Here is a 16,361-nt window from a genome sequence, read left to right as displayed (position 1 = left end):
TCAATACACGAAATGTATGCGCAATTGCGAATATGGACAGCTATCACCTGTATAATGGAATAACGACAGTAAAAAGTTGTGCCGGAAAGGGACTCGAACCCGGATATCCCGCTTATCGCGCTCACCTTACCATTGGTTAAAATGACTCTGAGCACTATGGGACTCAACTTCTGAGGTCATCAGTCCCCTAGAACTTAGAACTACTTAAACCTAACTCTCGTAAGGACATCACACACATCCACGCCCGAGGCAGAATTCGAACCTGCGACCGTAGCGGTCTCGCGGTTCCAGACTGAAGCGCCTAGAACCGCACGGCCACTCCGGCCGGATGTGTTCGGTATTGGTCGTTACGTTTGGTCTGGGTGGACGTCACAAGACATCCGTTCAAGGTGATCGTTGATTCCTTTACTCAGTTTTTTTATTACAGAGGGCAAGCAGCCCTCTGACCGAACACGCTTCTTTTTTTTTCTTCGTTGTTGATCATTGGGTTTGGTCGTTGAGGACGTCACATGACCTCCGTTAAAGTTCGTTTGTTAATCCTTCCACTCAGTTTTTTTATTACAGAGGCTAACCAGCTCCCTGACCGAACACGCTGAGCTACCGCGCCGGCGCCCCCATTAAGCTATCCGAGCACGACTCACGGATAGATCCAAACTTCCATATGTCGTCATCCACGTGTCTACAACCTGCACCCTTACATTCGTTGTATATATTCCCGCACGGACGACACATTTTACTTGAAAGTCACTTGTCCGGTGTCGGCGGATAAATACTATTGTAGTGCCTGTATTATTCTGAACTACAATCCAGAGTTCCTTAGAAAGACGCACTGCGGCAACTACAGCGGCTATGAAATACATTAAACTGCGAACAAAGACAACCATCAGCTCTATAATGGAATAACGACGATGAAAATCTGTACCGGACCGGGACTCCAACCAGCATTCCCCGTTTATCGCGATCGGTCGCCTTACCATTTCGTTGTCCGTGTACCACTCACGATTCGCGGGCCTTCAGCTACTGATACGGCAGCTCTCTGCCCTGAAGAGTGCCGGAGGCTGACTGCTGGAAGACGCTTATAGCGTTGACGCGTCACCACTATATCGATACGTCGTCAACCACACGTCTACAACCTGTACTCGTACATCCATTATGAATATTTCCGTACAGGTGAGACTTTTACTCCGGCCGGGGTGGCCGAGCGGTTCTAGGCGCTAAAGTCTGGAACCACGCGACCGTTACGGTCGCAGGTTCGAATCCTGCCTCGGGCATGGATGTGTGTGATGTCCTTAGGTTAGTTAGGTTTAAGTAGTTCTACGTTCTAGGGGACTGATGACCTCAGAAGTTAAGTCCCATAGTGCTCGGAGCCATTTTGAGACTTTTACTTGAAAGTCATTTTCCCGGTGTCGGCGGATAAATATGGTATTGCCGTTTCTATGTTATTCTGAAGTACGATGAATGCATGGCCAAAGGAACATTACATCGTAATTCAGAGTGACACAGGCACTGCAATGTCGTGTCTGACATCAATGGCATTCGTAGCCTCAAGGTACCGCGAACATCAATGGCATTCGTAGCCTCAAGGTACCGCGACAGTTATTAAAAGTTGTGCAACTGGACGGAGATAGCAGACAGTAAGACCTTCTGGCTTCATTGTCTCGTAAGTGTTCGGTAGCACCTTTCTCCGCTCGTGGGCCTCCAGTCACTGATACGGTAGCTCTCTGCCCCGAAGTGTGCCGGAGGCTGACTGCTGGGAGACGCTTATAGCGTTGACGCGTCACCGCTGTATCTGTCAGCGGGCCGCCCTAAGACACAGTGTTTACTGCGGCGTGACGCTGTCCGCTACCGGCGGTAGCTCAGCGGCGTCCGCGTCCGCAGCTGTCGCCCTAAAGCGCTCAGTTTACGGCGGCGCCTCCGCTGGCCGTCCGCCGTTAGCCACGCCCCATCTGCGGCTGCCGGGCCGGCGCGAGGCAGCGCGGCGCTCGTCGACTGCCGGAATTCCCCGCGGCCGCTTCCAGCACGGCACTGCCCGGCCGTTCTCCGGTAAACACCGATGCTGCCTCGCTGCCTGACAACCGGTCGTCATCCGTCACTGACGATATGGTTCTCTACGTCTTCACTTCTCATTCTGACCCTCTGCTGCTGTTCTGCCGAACTGTGTAAACACGTCCCGAAATACCGCTGGTCATTCTAAAACCGGCCGCGCTCATACTGCTGCAGTCGTGGGGCAATTGTCATGGCACAGAATAAATAGCAGCTGTGGCGCCACTGCAGTGTGCTGTTTACATTTCTCCATGTCTCTCATACTATGCTTTTTCGTGTAGCATTAAGAGCTATCTATTTCTGTCCGGACTGATGTGCTTTTGTGTGAGTGGAGGTGTAATACCCGGGGTTATAATTAAATTGCAGCTACTCCCAGAGGTCTATTGTGACTGTAATTATCGCGTGAGCCTTGGCAGACAGTCTCATACATTAACGTCAAACTGATTTACGCTGGAGAAAAGTTAGTTTCTAGTTTAGGCACCAGGTGCAAATCGGACGCTGCGAATCCAAGAAACATGTATAGAAATGTTTCCAATACGTAGTTGATTAAGAACGGGACATGGGCAGAAAAGGTCAAACAAGCGAGAAAGGCATGATGTCGGTGTCACTATGAACCGCCGCTCACACAGTTTAACATGAGCGCCGGAGACGTCGACGAGATACTATACAACGCCAGATTTGCACCTGGTGGGCAAAATTGGAACCAATTTTTTCCACATTACCGCGTTAGAATATCTAACGACGTTTCACTGCCATACGATAATTACAGCCTACACTGGACCTCTGTGAGTAGCTGTACTTTAATTATAACCATTCAGTTCTTGCAACACGCGTTTAATCTGTCGCTGGGTTATGACGTCAGTCCAGGACCGAGGCTGCCATTCAGACAATGTCCTTTCCTGAGGCTCGTAGCCACGGTTTCTTGACGGAATAGTGCGAGGAAAGATAGGTAACGTCGGGTTAGGACTACACACTTTTTTAGCATAAATGGAGATGAGGTTAATGTCAGCGTCCATCTTACAACTTACTAATCACAATGTGTGACTTCTGGTTACTACCTTGACACCTTCCCTACAGAAAGGGAGTTAACAATTTACGGCCGGCCGCTGTGGCGAGCGGTTCTAGGCGCTTCAGTCCGGAAACGCGGGTTCGCCCGTCGGAGTGGTCGAGAGGTTCTAGGCGCTACAGTCTGGAACCGCGCGACCGCTACGGTCGCAGATTGAATCCTGCCTCGGGCATGAATGTGTGTGATGTCCTTAAGTTAGTTAGGTTTAAGTAGTTCTACGTCTAGGGGACTGATGTCCCATAGTGTGCACGAGTCAACTTTCCTTGAAATGAATCTGCAGTTCAGGTCTTGTGGTGTGGCTATCGGAGGCAAAGAGATACTTATTCCCACATATAAGTGATACGGCTTACAGTTACACAAACATGAATGCATGCACAACATAAAGCATGGAATAACAAACAGAAAGTAAACCAAAGAACAGCTACATTAATATAGCTTGTAACTGCCACTGCACGGAACATCGGTGCTTCACTGTACGAGTACATTTGGCGGGGCAGAACGTCAGAACAGGTCACTCTATATAACTTCCTCGTTTAGCATTAACGATAGCGCAAACTGAATCTCACTTGCTGGCCAAGCTTCGTAACTACTTCTATCTTGAAAGCGGTCAGGGTATTGCTCATAGGGTACAGAAACACATTTGTTACTGACTGTTTTGTCTTCTCTGATTCGGGTTCCGTTGGCGACGCTGGTAATGCGACTGTGGTGGGTGTACCACTGATCATTACGCGAAAAATATTGCTACCTCCAGTGACTATGAGATACGGTGGCTGAATAGCTTACGCACCGTATCGTTGCGTTAAGAACACATGCATGCACATGTCTAGCTCCGCAAAAACGAGCGAGTGTCTTTCCAGCTGGTTTCTAGACAATGTCGGTCTCAGCCGGCGTATACGTGCTCTTAACCGTGTGGCGAAGTCTGAAGCGGTGATTGTGCCATCTGTCATACTGTGCAAAACCTCACCATTTCCACTGATGTGCTCTTCAGATAACGCTTAAATTACGTTAGAAGCCGTAAAAGCACGATAGACAATGTCTCTGTCCAGTTCGGTGTTTCGTGACATTTCAGCGCTGCTTTTTACTGCCGATGAAGACACTCATTTCTGCCCTTTGATGCCGGATGATATGCAGTGGTGCGTATGTGGTTCACACCTAATAATGTGGCCAATGCTCTGAAGACGTAGGCTTCAAATTGCCTTCCCTGACCAGTGGTAATTTTAAGTGGGACTTCGAACCGAGGTATTCAGCCACGAACAAATGTTTACGCTACAATTCCTGCCGTTACGTCCCCCATCGGAAACGCCTTACACCATCTGGTGGACCCGTCTACTACCGTGAGGCAAAAACTGTAAACTTCCGAGGCTTTGTATGGTCCTACGATCTCCTACTTGTTCAAAAAGATGATTTGTTGGAGGAAATGCACCTAACGCTGGTCTGACGTGCCGCGTGATTTTATTCATCTGGAACGCCATGCATCGCGTTACATATGTTCTAAACTCTGTGTGCGCACCTGGCCTTACAAAGCTCTGTTTGACTAATCTGACAGTACTCCTTACTCTTGTGTGTGCTAGATTGCGCACTGATGCCATTGCCCGTTCCTACTTTCCTTCTGCGACGCCACAATATAACTCTACATTTGCCTCAGGCAGTGTAAGGAGCTGTAACCTCAATCGTTTCGATTGTTTAAATCACGTAACTCACCATCATTTTGTTGCACGTGTGTGAGGGCGTCGTAATCATTACTATTTGTCACGTTTGCCAGTCCGCAGTACGTGGTCTCGCGGTAGCGTTCTCGCTTCCCGAGCACGGGGTCCCGGCTTCGATTCCTGGCGGCTTCAGGGATTTTCATCTGCCTCTCGATGACTGGCTGTTGTTGTGTCATCATCATTCATCACCATTACGACGAGGAAGGCAATGGTAACCATCTCGACTAGGACCTTGCCTAGTACGGCGGTGCGGGTCCCTCTAGCGCCGTGGAAGTTATTGGTTGGTTGGTTGATTTGGGGAAGGAGACCAGACAGCGTGGTCATCGGTCTCATCGGATGAGGGAAGGATGGGGAAGGAAGTCAGCCGTGCCCTTTCAGAGGAACCATCCCGGCATTTGCCTGGAGTGATTTAGGGAAATCACGGAAAACCTAAATCAGGATGGCCGGACGCGGGATTGAACCGTCGTCCTTCCGAATGCGAGTCCAGTGTGTAGCCACTGCGCCACCTCTCTCGGTGTGGAAGTTATTCCCTGATGTTTTAACCAGATGTCCTACCACCCTGTGCCTTCTCCTTATCAATATTTTCCATATTTTTCCTTCCTCGTCGATTTTGCGGAAAACCTCCTTATTGCATACGTTTTCAGTCTATCTATTTTTCGATATTCTTCTGTAGCACCACATCTCAGACGCTTCTGTTCTCTTCTGTTTCGGTTTTACCACAGTCCATGATTCACTACCATACGATGCTGTGCTTCAAACGTATATTTTCGGAATTTTCTTCCTCAAATTATGACCTATGTTTGATGCTAGTAGACTTCTCTAGCCATGAATGCCTTTTTGCTTTTTATTTCCTCCTTGCTCCGTCCGTCATGGGTTATTTTACTCCCTAGGTAACAGAATTCCTTAACTTCATCTACTTCGCTAATACTGATGTTTAGTTTCTCGCTAATGTCATTTCTGCTACCTCTCATATTCTCGTGCTTATTCGATTTACGCTCGATCCATATTTTATACTCATTACTCTGATCATTCCATTCAACAGATCCTGTAATTCTTTATCACATTCACTGAAGATACAATGTCATCAGCTAATCGTATCACTGATACTCTTTCACCTTGAATTTTAATCCCATTCTTGGAACTTTTTTTTTATTTCCGTGATTGGTTCTTTGTTGTATAGATTGAAGAGTTGGGGCGAAGGGCTACATAACTGTCTTACACCCTTTTTATTCAGAGCACATCGTTCTTGTTCCTCTTTTTTCTAGTATATATCATATATTACCCGCCTTTCCATATAGCATAGCTTACCCCTATTTTTCTAAGAATTTCGAGCATCTCGCGCCATTTTACATTGTCAGACGCTTATTCCAGGCGGATAAATCCCATGAATATATCTTGATTTTTACTTAGCCTTGTTTCCATTATCAATCGCAACGTCAGAAGTGCCTCTATGATGCCATTACCTTTCCTAAAGCCAAACTGATCGTCGTCTTATAACACTATACTGCATCGCGTATTATATTAACATACAATGTGTATTACCAACTATTACCATATGTGCAGTAAATGTTACCCTCTGGGAGGATTTAAGTAAAATTGACCGTGAGTTACCTAATGGGTTTGGCTCATCGAACATGAATTCAGTGCCACACAAGAAACCATAAAGATAAAGACTGAAATTTGGAAAATGTTTTAAGTAACCAAGTTTGCTTAAATGAAATAAGAACGGTCACCAGCCTAATTAAGCATAGTAATGTGAAACTTCACTTTTATATAATCTGTATAGAGTTATGACAAAGGAAAGTTACTATTACTTCTTAGCCAAAGAACTGCAATGAAACTCTACTATAATCAGATAAGTAATACAGTGAATACCAGCAGTTATAAATAGTATGTGCAAGCTCTCACAGGAACAATGGACACTTTATCTCTTCATAACAGTATTACTTTGTCATATATAAGTTATCTCATCATCAAATGTTGTGAATGCCACTACTAAACCAAAATTGTACATTCCATAGACCTGTTTCAATTGTTACTTTTCATATAGTACAAGTAGAATTAAAAGTCACTTGCAAGAGGATTCTCAGACTCATTAAAAAGTAATACTGTTTCTATTTTTATGGATAAGGGCAATTACAGTAACTTTATATTCAATAAATAAATTTGTTGGTGGGGGCTCTCAAACTGGCTTTCCAATTTTTGTCACACAAAGTACACAAAATTTAAAATAAACTTTAACTGCAATTAATATATTCATTATTCAAGCAGGTTTATTCATTTTAAGCAACTCAAAATTGGGGACCCTTAAACTGTCCAATACCATAAAGCAAACTAAACATACTTTTCTGAGACGGTTTGTACGATGCAAATTTTGGTATCATCCTTTCACTAATTTCACTCATTTTGCAGGACTTTTAAAACAGTTAATGCCAGTGATTTTTCATACAGGTTCTCAAGTATGACTTTAAATGCATGAATAGGAAGGTGGGACAGAGGGTGTGCTACTGCGAATCGCTCAGTGATATCGTTGTTCTTTCCAAAATCGACAGCAAACAAACACCGACTACGATGGTTCAGGTATACATGCTGACGTGGCAAGCTGAAGATGAAGAGACAGAGGAAGTGTATGAGAAAAGTGAAACGTTAATACAGTACATGAAGGGCGACGAAAATCTAATTGTCATGCGGGACTAGAATGCTGTTGTAGGGAAAGGAGTGGAAAAAAAGTTACAGGAGACAGTACTTGGGACAAGAAAGGGGACAAGAAATGAGAGAGGAGAAAGACTAATCGGATGTGATAAATTTCTTTTAGTAACAGCGAATACTCTATTGAAGAATCACAAGAGGAGAAGGTATACTTGGAAAAGGCTGGGTGATAAGGGAAGATTTCAGTTAGACTACATCATCCTCAGACAGAGGTTCCTAAATTAGATACTGGATTGTAAGGCATATCCAGGAGCAGATACAGACTCAGATCACAATGTAGTAGTGATGAAGAATAGACTGAAGTTTAAGAGATTAGTCAGGAAGAATCATTACGCAAAGAAGTGGGATACCGAAGTGCTAACGAATGACGAGATACGCTTTACGTAGGTACAGCAATGAAGAATGGCCCAACAGTCGTACAGTTTAAGAGGCATGGACATCTCAAAAAGAGCTATCACACAAGTTGGAAAAAAAATATAGGCACAAAGAAGGTACCTGCGACGAAGCCATGGGTAACAGAAGAAATATTTCAATTGATCGATGAAAGAAGAAAGTACAGAAACGTTAGGGAAATTCAAGAATAGAGAAATACAAGTCGGTGAGGAGTGAAATAAATAGAACGTACAGGGAAGCTAAGACGAAAAGGCTGCATGGAAAATGTGAAGAAACAGAAAAACAAATGATAATCGGAAGGACTGACTCAGCATATAGGAAAGTGAAAACAGCCTTCGATAAAATTAAAAGTAAGCGTGGTAACTTTAAGCGTGCAATGGGAATTCGAATGTTAAGCGCAGAAGAGAGAGCGGATATGTGAAAAGAGTGCATTGAAGGCCTCTAGCGGTTCTAGGCGCTACAGTCTGGAACCGCGCGACCGCTACGATCGCTGGTTCGAATCCTGCCTCGGGCATGGATGTGTGTGACATCTTTAGGTTAGTTAGGTTTAAGTAGTTCTAAGTTCTAGGGGACTGATGACCTCAGAAGTTAAGTCCCATAGTGCACAGAGCCATTTTTCAAGGCCTCTATGCGGGGAACATCTCTCTGATGCGATAGAAGAAGTCGATTTAGAAGAGATAGGGGATCCAGTATTAGAATCAGAATTTAAGAGAGCGTTGGAGGACTTTAGATCTAATAAGGCAGAAAGGGTAGATAACATTCCATCAGAATTTCTAAAATCGTTGAGGGAAGAGTCAACAAAACGATTATTCCCAATGGTGTGCAGAAAACATGAGTCCGGCGACATAACATCTGAATTTCGGTAAAATATCATCCACACAATTCTGAAGACTGCAAAAGCTGGCAGGTGCAAGAATTATCGCACAATCAGCTTAACAGCTTATGCATCCAAGTTGCTTACAAGAATAATATATAGAAAAATGGAAAAGATAATTGAGCAGTTTGGCTTTAGGGCACCAGAGGCAATTCTGACGTTGCGGTTGATTATGGAAGCTAGACTAAACAAAAATCAAGACACGTTCATAGGATGTGTCGATCTGGAAAAAGTGTTCGACAAGTAAAATGGTACAAGATGTTCGAAGTTCTGAGAAAAGTAGGATTAAGCCGGAGGGAGAGACGGATAATATACAATATGTACAAGAGCCAAGAGGGAATAATAAGAATGGACGAGCAAGAACGAAGTGCTCAGATTAAAAAGGGTGTAGGACAAGGATGTAGTCTGTCGTCCCTCCTGTTCGATCTGTACATCAAAGAAGCGCTGATGAAAATAAAAGAAATATTCAGGAGTGGAATTAAAATTCGAGATGAAAGGACATCAATGATACGATTAGCTGACGACCCTGCTATCCTGAGTGAAAGTGAAGAAGATTTACTTGACCTCCTCAATAGAATGAACAGTCTAATGAGTACAGAATATGGAATGAAAGTAAATCGAAGAAAGACGATAGTAATAAGTACCAGAAATGAGAACACCAAGAAAATAACATCAGTATTGATGGTCATGAAATAGATGAAGTTAAGGAATTCCACTACCTAGGCAGCAATATAACCAGTGACGGACAGAGCAAAGAGGACATCAAAAGCAGACTAGCACTGGAAGGTCGCGCAAACCTGTCCCGTCTGCCATGTGCCTGCCGGCCGTGACTCCCGCAATTTCGGAACGTGCACACAAACTTATTCGAGGTAATCGACGGATCACAATGAAACACCTCGTTGAACAAGTAAACGCCTCTGTTGATAGTGCTAACACACTCGTCCACCAATTGGGGTACTCAAAGGCGTGTGCCCGCTGAGTTTCTCACCGCGTAACAGAAGAACATGAAGAGAGACGAAGGCTGATCGTGACAATTTTTTGTCGAACATCGTCACAGTCGGTGAAACATAGATTCATCACTTCGAACCGAAAACAAGATGGCAATCCAAGGAATGGCGCCACACCACCTCTCCTTCGAAGAAAAACTTCAAAGCCACACCCTCAGCCTGTTGTCTGCTGCAACTCGGAAGGGGTTATTCTGTTACAAGTTCTTCCTTACGGTGCAACGATGAACTCTGAAGTGTATTGTGCTACCCACGGGATCATTAAGGAACGACTTCATTGTGTTCGTCGCCACGTTGGCCCCCGCCCCGGGACCATGTGGGCATACAGGACCTTCCACTAAGGTGGCGTAAGGCCGTCGCATAGAAGGTATCTTGAAAAATGTGATTTTGTACACAAAAGAGTAGGGAATAAATGGTGTACTGGGATTCTAAATAAAACCAACCTACTTTCAGGAAAAAAGTTTTGCATTGCTTACTGAATGTCCCTCGTAGTCCTATTCGGATCTCCAGGGCGTACAGCCTGAGAGGTGGTTAATTAGAGTAGCCAATACAAAAATAAAATTGAAACGAAGAACTTCATAAAAAAGTGGCATCGTGGAATCTTACATCACAGAGATTTTATGGTGAAGTGGAGAAAAGGAGTTGACAAGGCTAAGGCTTAGCAGTGAATGACATTAAATGAATGGGGTTTCTCGAACAACAATTTCTGTGTAAAATTCTGAGGCGATCAAAGCAAAATAACTGTTGTTCGTGTATTACTATCCAAGGAATGCAGTCAAAAGCTACCTGATTTGTAGTGACAGGACAATGCTAATTGAACTGAAAACAGAACCAGTAGATTTAGGTGTCATTCAAGCGTATATGCCAATATCTGGAGAGAGAAATGATGAAACTGAAGAAGTGTAGGGGCAACTTAAGGAATTTCTGCAAACAGAGCTGGTGATGGCAAATAAATTGTTTGAGAACTACCTAAGAAGACGTTATAAATGGATAAAACAAGGGCATACAGGACACTGTCGGAATGATTCATCATTAAAAAGGAGCTAAATTATAGAAAGTAAATCTTATCATGAAGCTGTTATAGACAGCGACCATAATTAAGCTGCAATTCAGTAAAATATTCCAACCAGAAACAAACTGAAAAGTCAAAATAAAGTCTGAAATGAGAACACAAATCACTGAGTACCGTAGAAAACTGTACAGATTCGGAGAAATTTTAAATGAAAGACAGTGTAGATCAAAGAACAAACCACAGTTTGGAAAATCTAAGAAAGGCAACTAATGTGGCAGCAGAAGTCACAATAGGTCTCTAACAAAACAAACCCTGGAAACCATGGGTAAGTGATCACATAATACTACTATCTGATCAACGAAGAAAGCATAAAGGGAAAAGTGAATCAGAATACATTACACTAAGAAACTCAGTTAAGAGGGAAGCAAGAAGTCTGAGCAAGAATGAGATTCTAACTAACACTTCGAACACAACAACAGGAATAATAGACAGACTCATTAAGCCGCAACTGAAGTAAATTTATTTAAAGATCAATTTGGATTCCAAGGAGGCAAAGACACAAGAGAAACTTACATATGACTTTGCAATATAATTCAAGAAAGTTATGGTGCCAACAGAAAAATTTATGTAGCTTTCGTAGACCTCAGAAGAGCATTTGCCAATATCAACTGGAACAAACAAATAGAAATTCCAAAAACGATTAAACTAGACTGTGGATACAAAAGAATAATTAGAGAAGTATACTAACAACAAACAGAGACAGTAAAGATAACAAACACACAAAAAGATGCAAGATTTCTTAAAGGTGATAGACAATGACGCAATCTGTTCCCGAACGGAGAAAAAATACACATTCTTAGGTTTTGGATGACATAGATCTGATAGTCCCAAATGAAAAAAATCTCCAAAGAATCTTAAATGTTCATCAGAGACAAGGGTATCGCCGGAGTGCCCAAGGGAAGTGTGATTGGATTACTGTTGTTGTCTACATACATAAATGATTTAGAGGACAGGGAAGGTAGCAATCTGCGGTGTTTGCTGATGATGCCGTGGTGTACGGTATGGTGACGAATCTGAGTGACCGTAGGAAGATTCAAGACGACTTGGACAAATTTTCCGAGTTGATATGACGAAGGGCAGATAGCACTAAGTGTGGAAAAATTTAAAATAACGCGGATGAGTAGCAAGATCAAACCTGTAATGTTCTGACACAGTATTACTAGTGTCATGCTTGATAGAGTCAAGTCGTTTAAATATCTGGGCGTAACATTGTTGAGAGATAAGAGATGGAATGACCATCTCAGGACTGTGGTAGGGAATGCGAAGAGTCGACTACAGTTTATTGGGAGAATTTTAGGAAACAGTGGTCCACCTGTAAAGGGGCCTGCATATAGAATGCTGGTGTGATCGACCTATTCTTGAGTATTGCTCGACTGTCTGGTATCTGTACCATTTTGGATTGAAGGAAGACATCGGAGCTACTCAGAGGTGGGCTGCTAGTTTTGTTACTGGTAGGTTCAAACAACACCTAAGTGTTACAGAGATCCTTTGGGAACTCAAAGGGGAAGCCCTGGTGGGAAGGCGACGTTCTTTTCGAGAAATACTACTGAGTAAATTTAGAGGACCGTCATTTGGAGCCGACTGCCGAATCATTCTGCTACCGCCAACTTACACTGCGTGTAAGGACCACAAAGATAAAAACGAGAAATAAGGTCTCACACAGAGGCATACAGATATGCGTTTCCCCCTCGCTCTATTTGCGAGTGGAATAGGAAAGGGAATGACAAGTAGTGGTTCCTAGTACCCTCCACCCCGCACTGTAGAGTGGCTTTCGGAACATCCATGTAGATGCAGATGTAGATTATGGACATAGTACTGACAGATGGGAACAAAATGGAAACCAATTAAAAAAAGACTAATATAGTCGTACACTCAGTAGTGAATCATTTTGACTCAATAATAATGACTAACTTGCACTGTGGGAAGCTTCCCTCTTGTGCATATTCTAACATCTAAGGGAATATGGTTCTTCTATTGTTTTGAAAAATTCGAAAATGATGTAAAATTCACTCTTGTTCTACTTCCACTTCGAGTTCCCACATGAGAAGGTCCTGTATAATTTGTTAGAGTAATTTTATAAAGAAATAAGAATGAGTTAGATAAAATGCATTAAATTTTATAAGTAGTGAGTAACAAGTGGGTTGCTTGAGCGTGCTAGGAGATAATTTACTGAGCAAACCCACCCTCTCCACAAAAATAAGTAAAAAAATTAAATCATTAAAATTATATTTGAAAATTTAAACCCAAAGCCACCTCAGTATTAAAAATTTACTCATGTAATAAACTCCAAATTGTGAAATTCGTTATCATAATTTTAGAAAATTTATTTTAATCTTAATAAATTTAATAAACAATAAATAATTTTTAATAACCATAAGGCACAGTATCACAATTTTCTAGAACTACTCTTTTATTATACTCAAATGAGAATTCATCCTTACCCAGTTTAATAACTAAATTTTTAGTATCAATATCTCTAGTGAGCTGACTATATTCTTTTTGCATCATTTGCTACACTTCACTCTCGATTAATCTTATCGTATATTGGTCATTCAGCTTTTGAATATGTTTATAGTTTAAAGTGAATCCTTTTTCCTTCACTACTGTGCTTTTATCATTTTTCTCATAATAATAACTTTTAGGTTCAGTTGAAACCCAGTTGGTTATCCATTTATTATCCCGTAACTCAACGGTACATTCACTCAACATAAAACCTTTTTCTAAATCGACTTTATACACTACAGAATCTATATCAAAAAATATAAAAAAAATTCCTAGTTTATTTAGCCCATCACACAATCTGAACCTTGCATTTGATGCAATGAATATAGTCATAAAATATTAGTGGCTGTGATATTTTCCACTCAATAGTCATTGAAATTGAACTTCATCTGAACCATATTGTCATTAAGAAAATTTATATTTATATTATCTAATGGATCATCCAATAGCATCTCGTAAAATTGCTGTAAATTTGTTACATATTCTGTTTGAGTGATATTTTGCCTTTGCCCCAATTACTCCCATAATACATTAAGGCACATCTTAGCAACAGCTTGTTTTCCTGGATTTTCCATTATTTTGGCAAGATCTAAGTCAATATTTAGTTTCTCTGTAACTGTTTTGATATATTCTTCATCAGTTTAAAAATCATATGGACTGGTTTCTAATTTTATTTTCATCAAATCTTTCACAAAATTCTTAAACAACATGTTGCATTTATTTCCAAACTCCCGCACCTCATAGACATCTAAATTTTGTTATCCTATTTCTAAAGCCAACTTTGCTTCATCAGTTACCCAAATTCCAATAAAACTTATTTCTTCATTGTTGTTAATGCATGTACTTATTTTTTCTTCTGCACATGTGACACAAAAAGGAAACAACAGTTTTTTTTCAGTCTTTATTTTTACAGGCAAAACACGATGATAAAATCCTGTAGGAGACAATACTTCGCCAATTTTTAGAATAATACCAAGGACTGTATATTTTTGTTCATGGTATGTGGGGTAGTAATCATAATGTTGTACAGTTGGATAAATACTGTATGCATAATCTTTTTTTATTACTATGGTAACATCATGAGTTTTAACGCTTAATATTACTGCATTTTTATGACACCAGAAAATTGGATTCAATGGTTCATTAACTAGAACTAAGAAAACAGTTTCTAGAAAAGGATAATATTCATCCATTCTGTTATTTGACAGCTGCTGGAGTTTGTATGGCTATATACAGACCTAAATATTTACCTGAAAATACAATTGCTGTATTGGATAAAGAGCAGAAAGAGAATTATAGCAATGAATCTGTAGCTTGGTTAAACAGTTTAAACAATAACAACATTCAACATTCTGTTAATGGTGGTGAAGTAAGAATAGCTGGAGAAAAAGTAGATGGGTTTCATAAAGAAACTAATACTTTTTATCATTATGATGGTTGTTTCTGTCTGGTTGTAAAAAATGCTTTAAAAGTGAGACAATTAACAATAAAAATAAGGAAACAATGGATGATGTTTATTATAAGACTTTAACAAGAAGTGCAGAAATACGAATCATGGGATATAATTTAGTGGAAATGTGGGAATCTGATTGGCTTAGCTCAGCATAGTAGAAAAAAATTAAGAAATTACAACAATTATCTGATATTACTGACCCTAACTGTTTACCAGTAACTATTTTTCAACATTCCTAGCTTTTGGAAGCATAAAAATCTTTGGATTTTCGATTAATATAACAGGCATCTTTTAACTCACCACTGGCATTTTACTATTCATTGAACTGCAGCCTGTGGAGGGTTATTTACTTTCAATAGCAAGAGCTTATTTGATTATTATTATTTCTTTTGTTCCAGCCTGCTATGATGGCATATCCTGTCCACAATCGCTCTTATTGTTCTTTGGCGATGTAACCTTCTCTGAATAGTTTTGTCTATTATTTGAAATAGATTTAGGCCCATCTAAATTTTAGGATTATCTCGTTCACTGATTGAATTTATTAAGGTCGCAACAGAAAACGCTATGGTATTCTATGGGGCACTCAGAGAAAGGTACATACCATGAGCTAAATTTGAACCAAGCACTTTGGATTTTAGGAGCATAATCATCAATAATACAAATGTGACACTATTTTAAGATGTATTGAAAATAAATTAACGATCACAGAAATAGTTCAAATGATAAAATATTTATTTTTGTCTAATATTTTCCATGTTAACAGTAGTCTTTTGGTATTTAATAGATGGACAAAACATTCCTGGTACACTTATATACGATCCTATTGCTTTGTCATAAGAGAGTCCTGTGGGGTGGAAACATCTGGTGAGCACGTGGTCACTGCTCAAGTTTGTAACACAGACATTCACATGCACTAATTCACATGGCAAACAAAATATCGACAGCATTTATTAGTGAGAAGAATTGTATGCACCTCGTGGCTGGCATTGAGCAGTATTTTGGTGGCTGCATATCTTTGCTTGAAGCGCTTAGAATCAAATCGATTCAATCTTGCTGAATATACGCTCAGTACAGTTTTATTGATAATTTAAAATGTCCCGCACAAATTAAATAAAATAGCAGACAGTAATTTTTAAGGTTGGCACTGCACTTTGAATCTATAGACCACATCGTCGCGTCTAACAGAAATCACACTATTATGACACTGATTAACTGAACCAAAAATTGTAACCAGAACCTAAATGGTAATTCAAAAAATGGTTAGGAGAAGAAATTGTTGGGATTAACAAATTATTATTAACAGATTCAAATACCTCTTGTCCCTCGTTCGACACAGACTGTCTTCAGAACAACTCCACCTGTAACCGTCTCAAGGAGCTCTCTCCGAAAAGCCCGAGGTGGTGGGGAAGGCCCATGACCAACCTCTGCTAGGAAAGCGTTTTGCTTTATTCATCTTTGGCCAAGCCCTCCTGTTCCTCTTCTCTGCCTTCCACTGACACCTTTTAGGTGATAGAAGATTAAGAAACCCACCACTTCACT

This window comes from Schistocerca serialis, chromosome 2, assembly GCF_023864345.2.
Source record: "Schistocerca serialis cubense isolate TAMUIC-IGC-003099 chromosome 2, iqSchSeri2.2, whole genome shotgun sequence".
In the NCBI taxonomy this organism is placed as follows: domain Eukaryota; kingdom Metazoa; phylum Arthropoda; class Insecta; order Orthoptera; family Acrididae; genus Schistocerca; species Schistocerca serialis.
The sequence above is the reverse complement of the archived record's forward strand: the minus strand, read 5'-3'. Positions refer to the sequence as shown.